Source organism: Aethalodelphis obliquidens, unplaced genomic scaffold, assembly GCF_003676395.1.
Source record: "Aethalodelphis obliquidens isolate GAN/ISIS:26980383/991018 unplaced genomic scaffold, ASM367639v1 scaffold29, whole genome shotgun sequence".
Classification (NCBI taxonomy): Eukaryota; Metazoa; Chordata; class Mammalia; order Artiodactyla; family Delphinidae; genus Aethalodelphis; species Aethalodelphis obliquidens.
The window spans coordinates 7,733,644-7,754,397 of NW_020837973.1; the positions used below are offsets into that span (position 1 = coordinate 7,733,644).

A 20,754-nucleotide genomic window follows, 5' to 3' on the forward strand; every position below is an offset into this window, starting at 1 on the left:
AAAAAAAAAAAAAAAAAAAAAAAAAAAAAGGAGAATGAAGGCTATGAAAACACAGTGAGAAAGGATTCCTGACATAAGGAAGCAATGGCTGGGGGGTGAAGAAGAGCCTACACCCCTTATAGGAATTATTTTAAGCACCTCGCTGATGATCTTACTTATAACCAGACTCATCTATAACCAGAGCAACAGGATTAGTGTTCATGACCCCAAATTCCCCAGCCTTCACACTTCTGCAAGCTTAATGCCTACTGTAGGGCCAATTCTCAGAAGCTGCTTCTGCCCCTACCCACAGAGCCATCCTTAGCAGTCTGGTGGATACCCGTCTAGATCTTTCCCCATGTTCACCTATCACACACAAACATGGTACACAGACTTGGGGGATGAATGTCTTTCTGCTTTATAACATGAGATCTACTTTTCTCACTAATTAGGAAAATCTCTCCATGTTAACCAGGAGTGATTTAAATTAGTCTTTACATTAGGCTGCATCATATCATAGGCATTCTTATAATATAATTGATACATAATACATAATCAGTTGATACATACTCAATATTTGGGGTAGTTTTTATAGATTTTGGGGGGCAAAGGAGAGCACTGAAAACAAAGGTACTATAGACACCAAATGTACATACCCTTATACATGTATGCTGGTGTTTTCATTTTTATACTCTATATTCCCAGGAGTGGTAGCGCTGCCTCAAAGAATGTGTACTTTTTAAATAAGAATTGTCAGACTGCTTTCCCCAAAATATAAACAATTCACATTTCCCTCAGGAATGGGTGAGAGTCCCCTTTTATTAGCATCCTTACTACCAGCAGCAAGTGTTTTCTTCTCTTTTTTTTTTCTTTTTTTTTTGATAGTTGGAAGTGGATGGAACATTATTTCACCTACTTACTGGACATCAGAATTTACTCATATGTGAATTGCCTATTCATATCTTTGCCCATTTTCTTGTGGGCTGTTTGAATTTTTCTTATCAATTTACATAGCTTTTTGTATATTAGAGATATTAACCTTAAGGCCATAGTATGATTTACAAATATTGTCTGTATGTGATACTCAACTTGTTAGATTGTTTACATCATCTTGTAGCATAGATAATTTCTTTAAATGGCAACCAAATTACATTCTAGTCCTTCAGTTGCCAAAAAAACAAGAGGAAATCAGCAGAAAATTCCCAGTCTGCAACTGCTAAAATTAAGACTCAAAAACCCACTGAAACATAAACTTGGAAAGGATCCAGTATAAATAAAATGACATGTCCAAAAGTGCACTCTTCACCATTGGCACAAACGTCATTTTTCCCCTTCCCTGGCTGAGAAGAATGTGACTACCCACACAGTAGATAATGTGGCTGGTCCTGCCTGCCCCTTGGGGTGGATGTTACTAAATGTAGCGCTATCTGTAATTCTTAAATCTGGGCAGATTGTTTGTTTGGGAGTTTTCAGCTACAAATACTACTCTGTGCTGTCCAGAGGATGGACTTTTTTTTTTTTTTTATCAGAACAGATACATGGTATGTTTAGCTCAGAAACTATCTCCAGCATTGGGAGAATCAGGAATCCCAAAAGTAAAGCAGTGTAGCTGTGTATATGAAATGGGGTGAATTAGAGGGAGAAACTTCTCTCTGTCTCTTTAAAAAAGGTATGTGGCATCAGGGTTTTTCTCTACTTTAGAGATAAAGAAACGAGAAGGCTAGCGTGAGGTACAGTCCACCAGAGAACCGGTTCCTGACATTTTCATTGAGAGTTTGTTTTCCAGCTCTGTCATCTCCCAGAATTTTGCCAGTAATCAAGTCCCAGCCTTTTTCGTTAGGTGGTAAAGTGGGAGAGAAATACATTTATCATTTTAGCTGATCCTTGCAAGCATCTTTTAGTGTTCTTGGGTTGTTTCATCTTGTTGAATTTTTATCGGACTCTCGTTGGTATCAACATTAAAGATGCTGTATATTGTTTCTAATCCCAAAAACTGTGGAATAAATTAGTCTTAAAAAGGATATGAAATGACACACTGGAAAAAAAAGTAACTTAATCTTTAGTTCAGCTCATCAGTTTTAACAAGTGCTTGATCACTGTGCCTTACAAATTATGGGTGTCCTTTTCACAACGGTCTCTGTGTGGATTCTGGACGCTCAAACCCATGACTTCTCAACATACCACTCTGTATCCTGGCTTACAGCAGAACACATCCGTCTCGGGGAATCTCAATGGCCAGTGTGAAATCTTATTGTCACTAACTAGGAAAAATGAGAGTCCTCAACTTTACATTCATCGGCTCAACGCATTTCTCTTTGACAGAAATCAAAATTCTAAGCCACTGATAAAATTCTGGTGGCATCCTAAGATTTGTATCTTTGAGTCTCTTACAAAAGGTGTTAACAATGCAAGTGGGGTTCACTAGAATCCTTGCAGGGAATCAGACACTGAGTGGCTCTCTGGCCTGCATCATTATCCGCTGCATTACTATTAACAGCATGTCATAGAGTCTCTTACCCAGCACATTGCAATGTTCACAGAGATTCATTTAGTCAACAAATATGCAGACGGCTGCCAGAACTGACGTTCACAATGTGAAATTCACTGGCAAAAACATTCCCCAGGCCTCCTAAATACTGAACTTTCACTAGCCCACGGTCCCTGGAAAAAAATATAATGACAGTAATTAAAAGAGCACACTGAGGGATGAGAGAATAGTAGCACACAATTTTAATTTCAGAAAGTAGCATGTTGTTAATAAAGAAAACTGGGTAGGTCGTTAAAACCCACGTCACACCTTGCCCCATGCCTCCCAAGACTCAACTGGCAAGAGACTGTTTTTGAGAAACGGTGGGAACCAGAACTGCTGATCGGAAGAAAAAGCAAAATAAAGGCTGAAAATAAATTACATTATATCACATACAGTTGACCCTCTTATCAGCAATTTTCATATCTGCAATGCAACCAGCCACAGATCAATCTAGGGAAACTGAGGACCAACTGTGTTCACTGCACTCCACCATTTAATATAAGACTCTTGAGCATCCTTGGATTTGGGTATCCGGGAGGTCCCAGAACTAATCCCCTGCAGGTACCAAGGGACTACTCTACTTCACTGTAAGGATATGACCTTATTTCCCATAACCAGAATGGCCTTTTAGGTTACAACAGTGAAGAATTTTGCTGCTAACACGTTGAATGAAATCCCTCAAGGGCAGAATTACCTTTGGGACTTTTTGTCCCTTTCAAGATCACTTCTGAAGTATCAGAGCACTAGTACGTCAAGCGGAATATTGTGAAGTGCTCTCCAAGGGATACCAGCCCCCTGCTCAAAGCCTCCAACACCCACGGTTCTGCCTGAGGTGCCCTTTTACTCGCTACAGTCTCTCCTGGGTGAAAGGCCTGGACTTGAAATACTGTCAACTATGGAGGTGACTCCACAATACTGGTCTCTGGTCCCAATCATCCCCAGACAGTCCAGACTCACATATATGACTGCTTATTCTCTCTGACCTTCAGCCCCAGTTTTATATGACCCTAGGATAATCCCTGACTTTCCTTCCAAAATCTACACAAGTCCCCAGAACTTCTGTCTCAGTAAATGGTCCACAATCCAACAACCTACTCAAACCTAAAGCTTACTATGGCTCCTAATTTATCTTCCCCTCTCCCCCAGTGCCCAAGCTACCAGAGTACCTCTGACCCTGCTTCTAGAAACGTGCCACATCCATCCAGTTTCTCCACCAAAACCCTAGACAGTACCACCACCATGCCTCGCCCGGTCCCCTGTGATGGCCATCTAGCTGGTCGTCCTTCTTCCCCTCTTGCTGCTCTACAATCCATTTTCTCCATGGCGACCGTGAAAATTTAAATGACAATTTAAAAATGCAAATAAATCCTGTCCCACTGCTACTTCAGCAAAGGTTTCCCAATGCCCGTAATAAATATCAAGGTGTCCTGTCCTGTGTTACAAAGTGCTATGCACCCTAACACTTGCCCATCTCTTGCTCTCCATTCACACCACTCTCCCCTTCCCCACTGCACACAGGTGGCCCAAAGTTGCCCCCTAGTCACTGCCTATCACGTGACCCTATCTGGATTCTCCGCATTGTACTTACCACTATATGTTACTATTAGCGTTTATAATCTAACTCTCCCTCAAAACATACAATCCATGAGAAGTAGGAGGCTTCATATTAGCCTGTGTATCATCAATACCTAAAACAGTTCCTACCCTGTGTGTACTCAATAAAGATCTGTTTGGAGAGAGCAGGTGGGTGGACACAGGTTATTTCTCCTTGTCACTTTCCTTGCAATTTTCAAGAAAATGGTTAGTGTGTTACAACAATAATAGAAACACAATTTCCAACCCGACATTAATTGGGATGCCCCTGATGACCCCCGTGTACAGGAAGAGATGCTTCAGAGGCACCATGTGTTTATACAGATGTTTTATCCACGATGGATTTTTGTTTAAGATTAACCACCAATCATGTGTTTTCTGCAAGGAAATTACACAGGGAGAGTGGGTTCCAACCCTCAAAATACTTGCTGCCTCAGTGAAATAAAACCAAGATACTATGTGCAGAAACCTATAGCTGCTTTTAAATAACATTTAGGATAGGTGGGTCTATTGCTTTATAATTCTTCTCTGTAATAGTCTGCCATGGGAGCTCCCTTGGTGACCATTATAAAATAAAGGGGGTAAAACACACTGTGGATTCAAAAGTTATAAATTATTCACTGGGGTCGGCGTCCGAGTAACCTCTAAATTACCTTAGCAAGTTTCTTAACCTCTCCATGCCTTGGTTTACTCATTTCTAAACTGTGGATAATATTAGAACCTGCTGTGTATGGTTGCTGAGAAGATGAAACGATATAAATAAAGTAGTTATACCAGTGCCTGGGATGTAGGGTGTGCTCAAATAACTTCAGCCACTGGTATGAATTATTGCTAAGTTAGTACCAGTGGTTTATAAAATGTTCCATGTTATGAAATGCTGGAGAACCTCTATCAAATTTCTATTATCATTTCCACATTACAAGGGGCTGTTCAATGACCTCCTCTTTTTAACTGGTCCAAGTCCTTCAGACCCAAACATGCAGGCAGGTGGAGGTGACATCGAATATTTACACTCCACCCTTTCTACGTGCGGGGAACTGGCCTGCATTCGGAAAAAGAAGAACCTACTCCAAATCAATAGTCTTCACAAACCATGCACCTGTGGTTAGAAATGTTAGCTGTAGGTATCTCTGACCAGTCAGGATTTGCTTAAGAAAACAAAAATGACCTTGTAAATGCTCTTCCATAAAGACAAAACTTGAACCAGAAAATAACAGTCAAAGTTAGAGTATACATGACACTTAACATTATAACCACAGAACAAAGTTAGACCATCATGATTCACTTTTCTTATTATTGCTATTATTATGACATCCCAGGAAAAACTTCTAAGACCTTGACACCACCCTAATTACATCTGGATCATGAAATAATCTTAGAAGAGCATAAAAGCACATAAAATAGAAAGCTGCAAAAGAAATGTAATCAGCTCCCAGAAATATAGCAGTGGAATGATCAAGTTAGCATATAACTACATATCAAATAGAGTTAAGAAGGAATTCCAGAAAAAAAAGAGAAAAGTCATAGTTGGGGGAAAAGAACTAGATTTGCCTACTAAAAATATGCTTGCTTCAGTGAAGATATTTCAGAATGAGCATTTGTATGGGAAACACGTGGTCATTCCATGCTTCACTGATGTTGTTCCTTCTTCTTTGGGTCCTACTGTGTGTCTGGCCTGTGGAAGCTTCCTACCTGCTGGTCACAGCTCAGCTCAGAACATGTGTATGTGTTCAGGGATGGGTGATAAAAATGGTGGCCAGCGGTCCACACCATCCAATGAAAACCATTGTGTGTATATGTGTATGTGCACGTGCTTGTAGCACCAAGTCAGTGAAAGATCATTTAAAAGGTGCTGCACAGCTGTGGATCCTTCAGCAGCTATCAATTAACTTATCAGAGACTCATAATTAAGCCACAAAGCTGGGCTTTAGTACACTGTTTTAGACATTTATTTCATTGATTGTATTCCTGCCTTAGTGACCTTCATGAGCTCAAGGCTAGTGCTATCTGTGCCTTTATCTACAAACCTATATATCTATCAACATATCTGTATCTATTTATATCTATCTCTCTATCTACCTACCTATCTGTCTATAGATAAACATATTCAACTGACTCAGAGTTGTGCTCCCAGCATAGCAGGGACTCTGTAAAGGCACATCAGTGCTGTTGTTTGAACATGCACATCCCTGATATCTGCTTTACAGGAAATACGACTTCAGCATTCTGAGCCTGGTCAGCCCCATAACCTAAGAGTCATGCTACTCTGTGCTATTTTTACATTTAATAATACGTACTCCTTGAAGACAGATACATATGAAATTCCAGTGCAATACTAAGAGTGCGTGTGAACACTCAATTTAAGAAAAGTTAAATGCCAGGAAGAAACAGACACCTGATCCTGCTGCGTGGTGGAGGGGGCCATTGGTCTTGGTCTATGTGATACTAGACTACTGTCAACTTCTCCTCCAGTTATCTTCTCGACTCATAGACAACCATCAGGGAGAAACAGACTCCGGAAGGATTGTGCAGTCTTTCCTCTCTAAGAAGTACTATGAATGATGTGCACTTACACTAGAAAGCAGCAAACACTCTGGAAAAACAGTGGAATGAATGGCCTCAGCTGGACAATATGGGGACAGTCCATAATGGCTACCACAAATCTAATTATTTAATTATTGCAAAATCATGAAATAAGCATCTTAAATCAAACATAGCATAATCAGAAGGCTGGAGGAGCACATTCTTATCACACTCTTAAGGACCATTACAGTAAATCATGTTTTACAAAATTTCGGTCGGAATCACTTCACTAAATAACACGTACGTATTCAGTGCTTATTGTGTGTTGAGTATGGGGAAGATGAACACAATCAAGTCAAGGGTTTCCTGGTCTGAAAAGGAAAGACTGCGTGTTTACAAGGAACAGTACAATGAATCCAACTTTAAATTGCCATTGTAGGGACATGCCCAGGAACGTGGGGACACAAAGGATGTGCCACGTAATTTATGTAGCCATGGAGACAGAAGATAAGGGTCTATAGAGGAGGTGACATGTGAATTGAGAATCGGTGAACAAGTAAGTACCCACCTGCTGGACAATATGGGGAAAATTATACCAAATACACTAAACTCTGGTTGGGGGTAGAGGGTGAATAATCCCATTCCTTCCTCTTGCAGACAATCTCATGTACTTCCAGTTCTGTATCCAAATGAGAAATAGGGTTTTTCTTATCCAGTTTGAAAAATCCCAAAAGATCCATCCATCCATCTACCCAACCAATAAACATTGACAGCTTTTATGTCTCAGGCCGTTCGCTATGCCTAAAGATAGAGCAATGATCAAATGAGGCAAAAATCCCTGCCCTCATGGAGCCTACATCATGGGTAGGGCAGAACTTATTCAAATGGTGAGGATGGCGGGGGAAGAGGTGAAGTCAAGGCACTGAACCCGTCGGACTCCAGTAGGGAAGGGAGATGAGCAGTTGAGGTAAATGGCCAGAGATGTGGAGTGACACCAGGGAATGGTGGTGTCCTGAAGCCAGATGGAGCAAGTGCTTCAAGGAGCTGAGAAGGAAGGATTATACTGTACAAACACTGCTGACACTGTCACGTGTGATGCTGCCTGCACGTCGACCACTGGATGTAGCAACATAGCAGGATTGATGGAAGGACTGTGTGGTCCAAGTGGGTTCCAGAGGAAGTGGACACACAGGAATTGAGGATAATAATTACAAACAAATGCTTTCAAGGAATTCTTCTGTACAGAGAAGAGAATTAGGTCATAGCTGGAGGGGAAATTCAAGCCAACACTTCATTTATTTTTAATGGTTTAATGTTTGCATTCCTATTGGAAAGATCCAACAGAGCTGGGAAAATAAAAACTGATGATGCAAGAAAGAAAGGGTCTTTGAGTAGAAGAGAAGGAATGGGATTTTGGTGTCCAAGCTGGAGTCTTGGCCTCAAGTAGAACTGTTCAGAGTGGCCACCAGGTGGGATGTGTGATTGGCCAGTTGGGGCAAGAGCCTCACCATCACTGTAGCAAGGATGTGACTCTCTATGGAAGGAGGAAGAAGAGCTCTCAAAGGCTGTGAAGCTGTGAGCAGGGCGGTCACCTCCCCCCATCCCCCCCAAAAATTCTGAGCAATGATAAACAATTTAGATATACCCACCTAATTCCTCAACGCTGGAAGTGGAAGATCTGATCACTATTTTGAGACATTGTTATACGAGAATATGCTGGTATTTACTTCCCAGAACCTCCTGACCATCTCTCCAACCTTTGCTTTTTCTGCTTTGCTTTAACCAAGAGTGGTTACTGCCCAAGCTTTACGCAAAAGCAAATGAAACAAAATGACTCTGCTCCCTTTGTGGCCTGGGAGGCTAAAACAGACACAAACACACATGAAAACCACATGAAAGGCCCCAGTGGATAAAACACGAACTGATTAGGTTTGTAACCCTGCAGCTATAGAAGCCTCTCCAACACTCTGATCTGGAGACCACAAGGCAGGAAAACCTCAAGTCCCCTGAAATCCAAAATTCCAAACATGGGGTCATTTTTATGCCCTTTGGAGATTTCTGCCAAAAAAATATCTTACGCACAGTTTAATCAAGGGGGCAGTATCCTCACACACACACACACATAAAGCTTCAAATCCAAGCAATTAACCCCACACACCTCTGCCCCTCAAATCGGTGTCTGAGAATGAACAGTACACATATGCCATTCCCAGCCCGACTTAAACACAAAACGAAGGAAAGAACATGGATTCTGAACTTCACCACACATCTGTGACTCACAAATATTTATAGTAGTCACAAAGCCGGGACAATAACACACTTGGCAGTTACTCCCCTAAACAAGCAATTAAAAAAGGCCAAAATTCCAACAGGGAAGAGAACAGGAGAGAAAACAAGGTTTCCCCAGCTCCCTAACGGGAACTCCAATGCCTCCTCGCGTGGATAATGGAAGCAGACAATTCTCCTGTCCATGGACTCAGCTAATGTGGAGTGAGATGCACACGACAAAACAGATCAGATCTGCATGGGGCCTTTCCAGATCGCCTCATGGAGATTTTCCATCTGGCTGACTAGACAATGGGACAAGAATAATAAGATGTGGAGACCACAGCTTTAGTATTCCAGACTTTATTGAGAATGACAGGCTAAATCTTGATCCCCAAATACAACCACGCAGTGTGTTTAAGCAACAGCTGTACCTTGCGTCAATAATATACATAGAAATGCATTGCAAATACCACAAAATAGAATTCCTATCAGCACAGCAGCACCACCTGAAACAATGACAGCAAAATTCAGAATTTTACAGCCAACAAATCTAGAAAACTAAGGAAAGATGGAGACTTGAGTTGGGGTTCAATCTTTCCAGGTTCACGTCATCTCAGAAAGAGAAATCTAGCTAATTCTCTATCTTTTGGAACTCATAAACTATGAAACCATTATGGTAGGCACATGAAAATTAATAATGAAATTAATATTTTAGGTAAGTGCTTTAAAAGTCAACAAGTGAAGACATCAACCAATACACATGAGATTCAACCAGTGTTGCCTTGGTCTTTCAGATGCACCACAGAACATTTAATGCAAACACCAAAAGTTAGGAACAGAAATGAAACAAGAGGAAAAACACTGAGATATGACTTAATACTGCTCAACATAATGAGTTAAGTTCTATTAAATAAAAAATGTGAAATACGGTTGTTAAAAAAATAGGTAAAATGCAAACGTTAACCATTCCCTGACCAAAAGAGGAAAGTAAAAGAATGAAAGAATTTCAGTTGTCTGGGTGTAAACTTGGTCTCTATTTGTAGGATGAAGCAATGTGTCGTTGAGATCTCTCATTCCTACAAATATTTTGATTGTCTGAACATATTCCTTAGATTAACATTGTCAGATAACTTTTGTCAGAGAGCTAAAAGAGAGGCACAATAAAACTATGAGAAGAATTACAAAAAATGATAGCTATTCTTAAATAACTGAACTCTTCCCTGAATGAAAGAATTGAATATTTTTAATAACATCAGAAGAAAGTAAAGGAAAATTTTTATTAAATTTCTAAGCACTGGTGAAACAATTATGAAGGAACTATTTGGCAACACTAAAATAAACTTCTTTAAGCTTAAAAGGATAAAGTTAACAAGCAAATAGAGTGGGGGGAAATGACAACAAAGGGTTAATATTCTTTTTTTTTTTTTTTTTTTTTTGCGGTAAGCAGGCCTCTCACTGTTGTGGCCTCTCCCGCTGCAGAGCACGGCTCCGGACACGCGCAGGCTCAGCGGCCATGGCTCACAGACACAGCCGCTCCGCAGCATGTGGGATCTTCCCAGACCGGGGCACAAACCCGTGTCCCCTGCATCGGCAGGCAGACTCTCAACCACTGCACCACCAGGGAAGCCCACGGTTAATATTCTTAAAAATAAATTCTGTTAATATCTGTAAGAAAATGCTGAATCTCAAGAACTAAATGGGTATAAAATAAGGACTAACAATTCTTTCACACATGTAAGTTCCCTTTCTACTTTCTCTCTGTCTCCCCCTTCTCAAAAAATGGCTAATTATCACAAAAAGTTTTTACAAATCTACCAAATACCATAATGAATAAACAATAGAACATATAAAAGGAAGCAATACTATTAAATTGATTAAAAAATTAATGATGATAATGATAGTAAGGTTTTAGCAAAACAAACTCTCTAACATATTATTGGTGAAGTATAAAGGTCTAGGACACTTCTGCAAAGCCTACTGGCAATCTGATTAAAACTCACTGGCTCTGAAATAGCAAAGCAACTACAGCTATTCTGACTTAATGAATTAACCTTCAATTTTAAAAAAAAGCTTTATAATAATAGCTGATATCATGAAGCATCTACTTTATGCTCCAAAATTTCTACTCTTCATAAGGTAGTGATAGTGTGAGGTGTAAAAAACCAGAAAGCAGCAGTGGAATCCAGGTGTCTGCTACACTCCCCTTGTCATGATCCTTTCACATTGTCTATGATTTTTGTTAACTGAAAATAATATATACCTCCAGCAAAGAAGAAGCAGTTAAATTACGTTATACTGTCTTTACATGATAGAATATTATGATGCATTAAAATGAGATTTATTAACAATTTTCAATAAGATGATATAGGCAAAATTTTATGTCTAGTGTTATTTCAACTCTGTAAAACATTTCACAAAAGACTACATTAACTGACAGCAGTGATTGTCTTTGGTGGAGGCATTATGGGTGAATTTTCCCCTTCTTTTACATAATTTCCATAAGTAGCATTCACTATTTTAATCCTTTTCTTCATATTTTTAAACTGCAAAACTACAACATTCCTGAGAAAACTTTAGATAGTGAATATATGGCTCGTAAAGGGCAAACACCCTCAACCCCAGAGATAATCTACTGAGAGTCTGGTATGTACTGATGTATGTTCTAGCAGACTTTGTAGCGCACAGGCACTTGTGTGCAGAGATGGTGTGTGTGTGTGTGTGTGTTTAAGATGAATGGGATTCTATTGAATATATTATTCTGCAACCTGCTTTTTCCAGTTAATAAGGTACCATACACAGCTTTCCAATACTTTTATAATCTGAATTTTACTTTTTATATCATTGCCATTAAAGTGAAGAACACTTTTCCGTTACTTGTGGAACAAGTACCAAGGGACGAGTGGCTCTGGAAAAAGGCACATCTTCAAAAGTGATCCTACATCAGGCTCACGGGCTTGCTACAATTACTTATTTCTATGAAAGAATAGGACAGGTCCCTGCTTAAACTCCTTCAAGAAACACAAATTAATTGGCTTTGCTTTACCCGTCTTGCTAGATGATAAGCAGTGAGATAGAGAGTCAAACAAGCCTTGAGGTGTCAGAAGTATCCTTTTGTAAGAAAAAGTTAAACAGAAAAAGTTAAACAAAAAACAAACCTACTTCATCTGATGTATGTGGCCAAGGGTATGGCCGTGATTTAAGTATGTCAATCTTGTTCAAACTTGACTCTTGTAAACATCTGCTTTTGCTCAGAATAAAAGATGAAGATTTGATACCAGAACACTTCTGTGCAACATAATTACAAGACAGCCCAAGATAATTGCATATTTGCCCTAATATGTATAAGCAGCAGCATGTATAAGGCTACAAAATAAAAATGTCACATTTAGAAATTATATGGAGACCAAAATAGGAAATGCTACCTGAACTTATTTTGTAAATGAGCTATACATTCTGGATTACCAAAATATTCTTGATCAGGCCCTGTTTTGAGCAGAGCTATAGTCTAGGTGCTTGGACTTAGGCTAATACACTAGAGGCAGGCCGACCATGGAAAGCATTGGGACACCAAATGCACTCACTCCAAGGAGTAGGTTTTTGCAGCTACAGTAGACTTCATTAAAAGTGGGTTATGATTAAATTCTGAGCATCCAAGCTAAATTTCGTTAAAGGACTCATACCTACTGGCCACTAAAACGCTCTCACTCTCTTCACTGGGATCTTTGAGCACTGCATGTAGATCAGGGCTCAGTGAACTACAGCCTGTGGGGCAAATCCAGCTCAGCTTGACAACAGTCTTTGTAAATAAGTTCTACTGGAACACAGCTACGTTTGCTCATTTACATATATCATCTGTGGCTGCTTTAGGCTACAACACTGAGCTGAGTTGGTGTAACAGAGATGATACGGCCAGCAAATCCTAAAATGTTTACTACCTCACCGTTTTCAGAAAAAGTTGACCATCTCCTGATATAGACTGCTGTTTGAAAAACTGATTTCTCACTATGTATTGTGAGCTTTTCTTTAAGGACCTGAGTATTTCCAGTACAGAATAAAAGTGTGTCTGTCCTTATTCTCAGGAGCCATTTTTAGTGCTAAGAGGTAGTACTGGGTTAGGGCTTAGAACATAGGTTCACATCACAGCTCTGCCTCCGACCGCTTGTCAGATCTTGAGCTGATTACTTAACTTCTCTGTGCTTTCACTTTCTTTCTGGAAGCCTGCTCATTCGTTCACTGCCATTCTTAACAGCAGATATAAGTGATGCTCACCAACCATCACAGTACCTCAATCTATACAACTGTTGGCTTCTTCATTTCCCACTGGAGCGTCCGACTTACCAAGGAGGGAAGGGATGGAGTGTTTCCTTGATCATGTATCACACAAAGGATCCACAGTCACTCGGCCAGGGCAGCCCAACTCTCACATACCAGTGCTTCAAAAAAGAAAAGAAAAAAAAACAGAGATTCTCTTAACCCGTTTTAAAAGAGGCCATGGTCACTTTTTATCGATTCTGGAAAGTTCCATGAATGCCTTGCACAGCCAGCTGCTTTGGCAAGGCTTAGCACAGAACAACAGAACAACTTGGAAATCACAAATGTGACAGCCCTAGCCTCGTATCCCATGCACCAATGGACTTCTTTCTTCAGAACAGAAGAAATAAAAATTCAAATATTGTTAATATATGAGAACAAATCTCATGAAACTAATAAAAGGACCATCATTTCACACCTGTTTGAATTACTTTTAGCAGTTTGAACATCAAATTCAGACAGATGGTGTGAATCTACCCATTTTATGATGGCTCTTCCATTCTGTTTTGGGGAATATATTGTACCTTAAGTAATGCATTTCAAAAACAGGAGATAAAGGCAGAAGGTATAGAATAAACTATACTAGATTTTGAGCTTGTATTTTTATTTACATATTAATTTGTTTGATGCACAATATGATAACTTTATTTTAAAAAGGAATTGTAAACCATGAAAATAATTCACTTTACTAAAACCACGTAAAGTTATCCAATCCGCTCATTCGATTTAACACATAAAAATCCTGAAAACTTGATATCGGAATGTGATGAAAAACTACCACAAAGCACCAGCCTCCCTAGAACCATGTATGCCAGACATTGAAGAAATGGGTTACTTTCCATTTCATATTCAAAAAAGAAATGTGTCCATTACTATTTAGTGATGCCTGTCACTTCATATATTACAATTTGGGGGCTCATGCTTTTTCTGTTGTCCTAGTTCATGTAGTGTCTTTCTACTCTCTTCAATCCGCAGTTTCTGGCTGCCATAAACCTCAAACACACTGATGTTGCCTATCCCAACACAAACACTTGAGTAGCAGCTGAGGATGATGATGAGAAAAGGGGGAGAAGTTCCCAGAACATTCTGGAACGTTCTGGCTAACCCTCTATGCCATGATTCCTACACTGTCTACTTAGTAATAATCTAAAGGCCATCTGCCTGCAGAAGATCAACTGAATTACATCTGGAAATTTATAAGATTTTCTATCTGCTGAAATGCCATTTGAAAGTCCTGAGGTTCAGAGGTGAGAGGGCAGTGGCTGGGTGACAATGTCTCTCTATGAGGCTCCTGGCCTCCACGAGGTGCCTTTGGTAAGTTCATGGGAAGCAAGTGGGTGATCCAACATATTCAGAACTTATTCAGAACTGCCCGGGAAGGCGCCCACAGCCCAGGCGCATTCATGCACTGCAGCATCACTGATCCCTATGAGGTCCCAGCTGAGTCTTTGAAAGTCTGTGACTTCATACTTTGGAAAGGAGGAGGTGCAGATGCAAATCCTTGAGGCCAAAAGAGGAGTAAGGGAGCTCTCCCCAAGGTAAGAAGGCATACTCAGCCCAGGAAAAATTCCTAGGAGCAGCCAATTCCTTTCTCACAACACCAATAATATCTCCTTTGGGTGTGGCAACAAATATGTTAGTTGGGGCTTCTTTATTAAACAGCATGCTTGAATACAACAACTTCCGCTCTTGAGCCCTGAAATCTATTTTACAATTAGTACTAAAATTTCTTTGTATTTGTTTATCTCTTAATCAAAATTTAACTAATAAAGTTGGACAGGTCCACCGGTTACTGCCATGAATACCCAGCAATTCCTACAGACTCCCATGTGTCAGAATTAAATTAAAAACAGGGCTGCTAATTAGGTCCGGAGGCTAAGCGCCCCCATCCTCCCTCAGTGAGATCATAAATTAGCGGATGTCGCCTCTTAGCTAGGACATCCAAGAGTCACGCCTACAGAGAATGGCCAGCCTCTTAAACGGCAAAGGACACAGAGGCCAAAGAACACATTGGAAGAATCCAGAAGCACTGACACAACCCCACGACAGATACCACAGGAAGAGAACATCCCTGCTGAATCCAGGCAGGGACCGCCTGCAACCTGGACAGCCAGACACTCCAGGCCCAAACTTCAGACTTCAAAAGCGAGTCCCTTTCTTGTGAAAAGGCGACACTCAAGGCACAGAATGCCCATAGAGAGTTCACACAGCTTGGGGGACAACAGGACTCCCTTTAGAATCTGAACTCTAAACCAGAAGCTAGTTCCAGCAGCAGGATCCAGGGACATACGCCCTGAAAGGCTGTAACTATGCCTGTAGCTACATCAAAGGCGAAAAGCGTATTTTACTACCCTGGCCCGTGACAGCCAAGCAAACAGCATCAGGACCTTCTACTATGGAGGGTAAACCCTTGCCTGGGTAGGCATGCCACCCTCTAAAGGAATATATACCATTCAACATGACACCCACGTGTTTTAAGCAGTGTAGGGTCGGGAGCGGAAACCACAGCAACAAAGCAGTGACCTTGAATAGGCTAAGCTGAAGTCACAGACGTTGGCCCCTCCAGGTCTGGAAGCTGAGCTCTCTCATCCTCTCCCAGTGAGGTCATAAATCAGCTGATGTATAAACCGTAAATCACTGCCGTATTTTCCAGAAAACTGAGGGAAACTTCAAAAGGTTAAGAAGCTACAAAGCCCCCGAGGGTCATCTCAGACTGAGGTTGGAATATTTTAAAGTGGATATTTAACTCCCCATTAAATAAGAAACTGCTTATGTTTTATTAATATATATAAACGTCCCCATTTGACTCGATTCCGTATTACCCTTACTATTTTCTCTTTTACTTAATATCAACTTTAGTAGAAACAATTCCTGTGTCCTCTGCCTCATGATTCTCGATTAGAGCCTCACCACGGCAAAAGAGCCGCCATCAGCAATGTGCGGGCCAGCTGGGGAGCGCGCAAGGCCAGTCCATCTGAAAGGCCACTCCCATGCACAGCTGAGTTGTAAGAAGGCTCAAAGGAGCAGCTCCAAGGAGCTAATAGACTAGAAAAGCAGACAATTAGGGCACATTAACATGAAAAAGAGAGGAGACTTCATCCAAAGGAAGGGGGTATCATGGAAGCCTCAGTAAAACGCCAGGATGAGAGTGGTATTTAGGAGAATCAATATGGCAGCTCTGAAGAGAATAGACAAGAATGGGAGGAACCACGGGCGAGAAGCTGCCACAAGAGAACTGTAAATTTTAAAATATTTTTTTAAAAGACTATAAATCATAGCCCATTTTTGCAAAACATTAGCTGTATAGGAACATCAGTCTAGAAACTCAGTGTGGACCCATGAGGAATGAATGTCTTTGAAATTAAGACAATAACAAACTCTGAGAATCAGAATCTTCTCACTAGGAATGACGATACAAAATAAGTAAAGGATATTATTGTTCCCTCCCTCGTCCAACACCACTCAGAGGTGAACGAGGAGTTGAAGAAAATGGGTTGACTGTCTGTACACGCCATGCCGCTCCCCTTCCTGACACGGTCCCTAACTTCGCAGTCCTGCGTGACGTCACCTCTGACAGTCTCTGCCGTTCCCTTTCAAACACGTGTGCCTCGCTGGATGGTGCTTGGAGAAATCAACAGCAGACGCTGAGGGTATAGAAGGATGCTGCCTGAAAGTAAGGCAGGCTCCTGTGGGCTGGGAGGGTCATCAGAAACCCCCAGGCATCCAGAAAAAGAAAAGTGCTGGCAACAGGAACAGGGAAAGGGGCAGGAAAGCAAAAATGGTAGAGAGGAAAGGGGGAAGAGGGAGAGAGGAAAGGACACTTAGAAAAGCAAGGAGGGGAAAGAGAAGCAAATACACAAGCAGCAGCCTGCACAGACATGGGGATGCTCTGAAAGGTGCAGACTTCTAAGGACATAAGTGATCACGGGCAGGCTGGGCTCCAGGCAAGAGGGACGAGGGCAGAGCCTCTGCTCCTAAGTTCCTAAGCAAAAATCCCAGCATTCCAGAAAACAACGTGAAGATTGAAGATGAAAAGCCAAACGCACATAAAGCTTGAGGTGATGAACAAAGCATCTGGTAAAGGCAGCGGTCTGTACGGGGCCCTTCTGAGCGTGCTCTAGGGAGCGGCCACCTGCCCCTCCCCTCTGGGCAGATGGTGGCTGGTGTCAGGGGCTGGTCCACGGGGCCAGATCTCCCCAGATATCTTTACACTTAAGATGGGGTCAGGATTCACATTTTGAAAAGTGTTTTGTTTTTAAGACAGGTCTGTTGTTTGTTCCATATCCCCATCCAAACTTTGAACATTATTTGACATTATGATATATAAATGCTGAAAGCAGTGTTAGAAAAGTGATGAGGTGGCCCAACTCTTAGGGTTTTTTTCTTTTCGGAAAGGTGTTCCTTCACCTCGAGGTTTGCCCGCACTGGCCAGTGTTATGGAATCTGTGCTACACCCCAGTCAAATTCTGTTTGCAAGCAGTGTCTGAATCAGGTAGCATTCCACAGGGACAACATCAGTGCAAATAGCTGTGGCTTTAGAAGATTAGAGATCTTACACAAACATGCATGATACAACAAACGTACGGGGAGAAAAAAACACATTTAAAATCTTCACAGTTGTAACTACACAACAATATTGTATCTGAAAAAGCAAAATGGATGTTTTGCCTTACTTCCCACATCAGTATACACGGCCAATCAGACAGTTTCCTGCATCACAGTTGGGTTGAGGATGTATCAAAGGATGGCCTACATAATGCCACCATTGCGTGTAAGAGTCCTGTCCTCAAAGAATTCACCCTTTGGCTTTCTCCAAATCAGAAATCATCTCTTTAATAACCAACTAATTCATTTCTATACAAATAATGCCACATATTGATCAAGATCACTCAGTAAAAAAATCTCTTTGATAACTATCTCACCTACATTTAGAAAAGACAAGTACCAAACGTCACCATTTCCCTTCTTTAAATTTCTGGCTGTCTTAGGGTCAGAGTAGGAACCCCTGGAGACCAGCCCTAGCAATGGCCGAGGCTTCAAGGACAGTGTGTTCTCACGTGGGGACACAGGACCTCACATCTGGGTCATTTCATGACACAATCATCTGGCTCTGAGACCAGCAGAGGTAAACCCTACTTCCCTGAGCAGAAGAGACACTTCTGACAGTCGTATCCAAAGAGCAAGATGCACAAGGAAAAGACATACCCTTCCTGCTTGGAGCCTTCCCACACAGATCTGCGCCGAGACCCTTCTCTCCATGAGACAGTCGTCACTGTGAAATGCGATGGTTTAGAAATATTAGACACAGCTGAGAGCTACAGAAAAGGGAGGCGGAAATTGGGGATTTCACTTCTCAAAGCGTTGACTAATCCTAACAACATATGGGAAGAAAAAACCCAATTGTTTTCCATCTCGTCTTCCTGCAGCTCATCCTTTGGTGAGTACTTAAATCTGGTAGGAATTGCTGACCCTGGAACAAATATATTGTCTCAGTAACTGACTCAAAGCTTGTGTAAAAAACTCTATTCCTCTGTTCCCACACCAGACAATAAGATACGTTCTGAGCTGCCAGGAGGCATGGGAGCAGAGAGAAATAAAGAGCAAAAAATGACAACTTTATTCAAGCAAACAAGTTGCCTAAAACTAAGCGACTGCTCAAAATGAGCAACTTCTAAGATCGGCTCTCTAAGGACACCAACGTCCCCGAATGGTGACTACTTTCTTCTTTCTGCCGCCATGTGCCTAGTTTTCAAAGGACAGACTCACTTTTCATGCAGGCAGTTTTGAAGCTCTTGCACAAGTGGTTAATTTGCATGGGCAGTTGGCCTCTCAGCTTTCATTTTGACAGCTAAATTGATCCGTCCTTTGTAGACTAGAATATCATTACCCAGAAAGAGAAGGCTGTCGGAGGCTTTTTGAAAAATCTGGTCTCTCAATTCCTACTTATTCGGAACAACACACTCAACAAGACTACCCTGTAAGCAGTAGCTTGCCCACACAAAAGAGATTCAAGATTCAACTTGGGCTCGAAATTCAAGATTTAATTCTAAGATCAAGATTTAACTCAAAAAGTTACTTAACTACTGTTGCTACTTCTGTTAAAGCAAACAGGACGGGCTTGGGTTCTTAAATCAGCCCTTTGGTCATTACATAGGAAGAAGGAAATGCCTGCCACAGATTAAAGTCACAACTGACACCAAAACCTTCTCAGGACGAAGCTGAGCTAAGGCAGACAAAGGTCTCAGGCAAGAGCATGAAGGAGAAGACGGTTTTTACCCCTGGAAAGATGGCAGACTGTGAAATTCACAATGAACTGTTACTGAAACGGCAATAGGGTAAATCACTCAGAAAAAAATATTTTCCTAAAAAAAGAACAGATAGAAGAAGTCTTTTGGAACTTTCCAGCTACAAAGGACGCTCTCTCTCCAATTCAGTAGAGAGAAACATAAAGACATTCTCCTTTAACACAGTAAGCACAATCAGATTAGTACAAACCCATACAAGCCAATCCAATATGCATGCTGGGCTGTGTCAGCTCTGGGTTCTCCACGTCTTCATTTATTTTATGTGCTCAGACTCTAATGCTGCTGTTTTACATGGGATACAGCAACCTGGGCCAAGCAAATTGTGTTTTGACTTAACAGTGAAACTATGCCCTTGTTTTTTGGCTTAAATCCAGCAAATGCACTGAAATCATGTCAGAACGTTCATATCTCCAAAGGCATGAAGAATAATGGACATTTAGTAGCTATATCAATTTACATTCCCACCAACAGTGCAAGAGTGTTCCCTTTTCTCCACACCCTCTCCAGCATTTATTGTTTCTAGATTTTTTGATGATGGCCATTCTGACCAGTGTGAGATGATATCTCATTGTAGTTTCGATTTGCATTTCTCTAATGATTGATGATGTTGAGCATTCTTTCATGTGTTTGTTGGCAATCTGTATATCTTCTTTGGAGAAATGTCTCTTTAGGTCTTCTGCCAATTTTTGGATTGGGTTGTTTGTTTTTTTGTTATTGAGCTGCATAAGCTGCTTGTAAATTTTGGAAATTAATCCTCTGTCAGTTGCTTCATTTGCAAATATTTTCTCCCATTCTGAGGATTGTCTTTTTGTCTTGTTTATGGTTTCCTTTGCTGTGCAAAAGCTTTTAAGTTTCATTAGGTCCCATTTGTTTATTTTTGTTTTTATTTCCATTTCTCTAGGAGGTGGGTCAAAAAGGATCTTGCTGTGATTCATGTCATAGAGTGTTCTGCCTGTGTTTTCCTCTAAGAGTTTGGTGGTGTCTGACCTTACATTTAGGTCTTTAATCCATTTTGAGTTTATTTTTGTGTATGGTGTTAGGGAGTGTTCGAATTTCATTCTTTTACATGTATCTGTCCAGTTTTCCCTGCACCACTTATTGAAGAGGCTATCTTTTCTACATTGTATGTTCTTGCCTCCTTTGTTGTAAATTAGGTGACCATATGTGCATGGGTTTATCCCTGGGCTTTCTATCCTGTTCCATTGATCTATATTTCTGTTTTTGTTCCAGTACCATACTGTCTTG

General features: G+C 41.0%; 1 protein-coding gene across 3 annotated transcripts in view; it reads right to left on the reverse strand.

Annotated features, from left to right (window-relative positions):
- The window catches only part of SEMA5A (semaphorin 5A), a 477,675-nt gene that overhangs the window by 342,774 nt on the left and 114,147 nt on the right, over nt 1-20,754 (reverse strand). For 2 of the 3 annotated variants that reach the window (XM_027125304.1, XM_027125302.1), the window contains exon 2: nt 13,232-13,326. The gene's annotated coding sequence lies outside the window, so the exon portion shown is untranslated. Of the gene's footprint in view, nt 1-13,231; nt 13,327-18,409; nt 18,477-20,754 lie in introns of all 3 variants that reach the window. The other variant, XM_027125301.1, reaches the window with a different exon arrangement.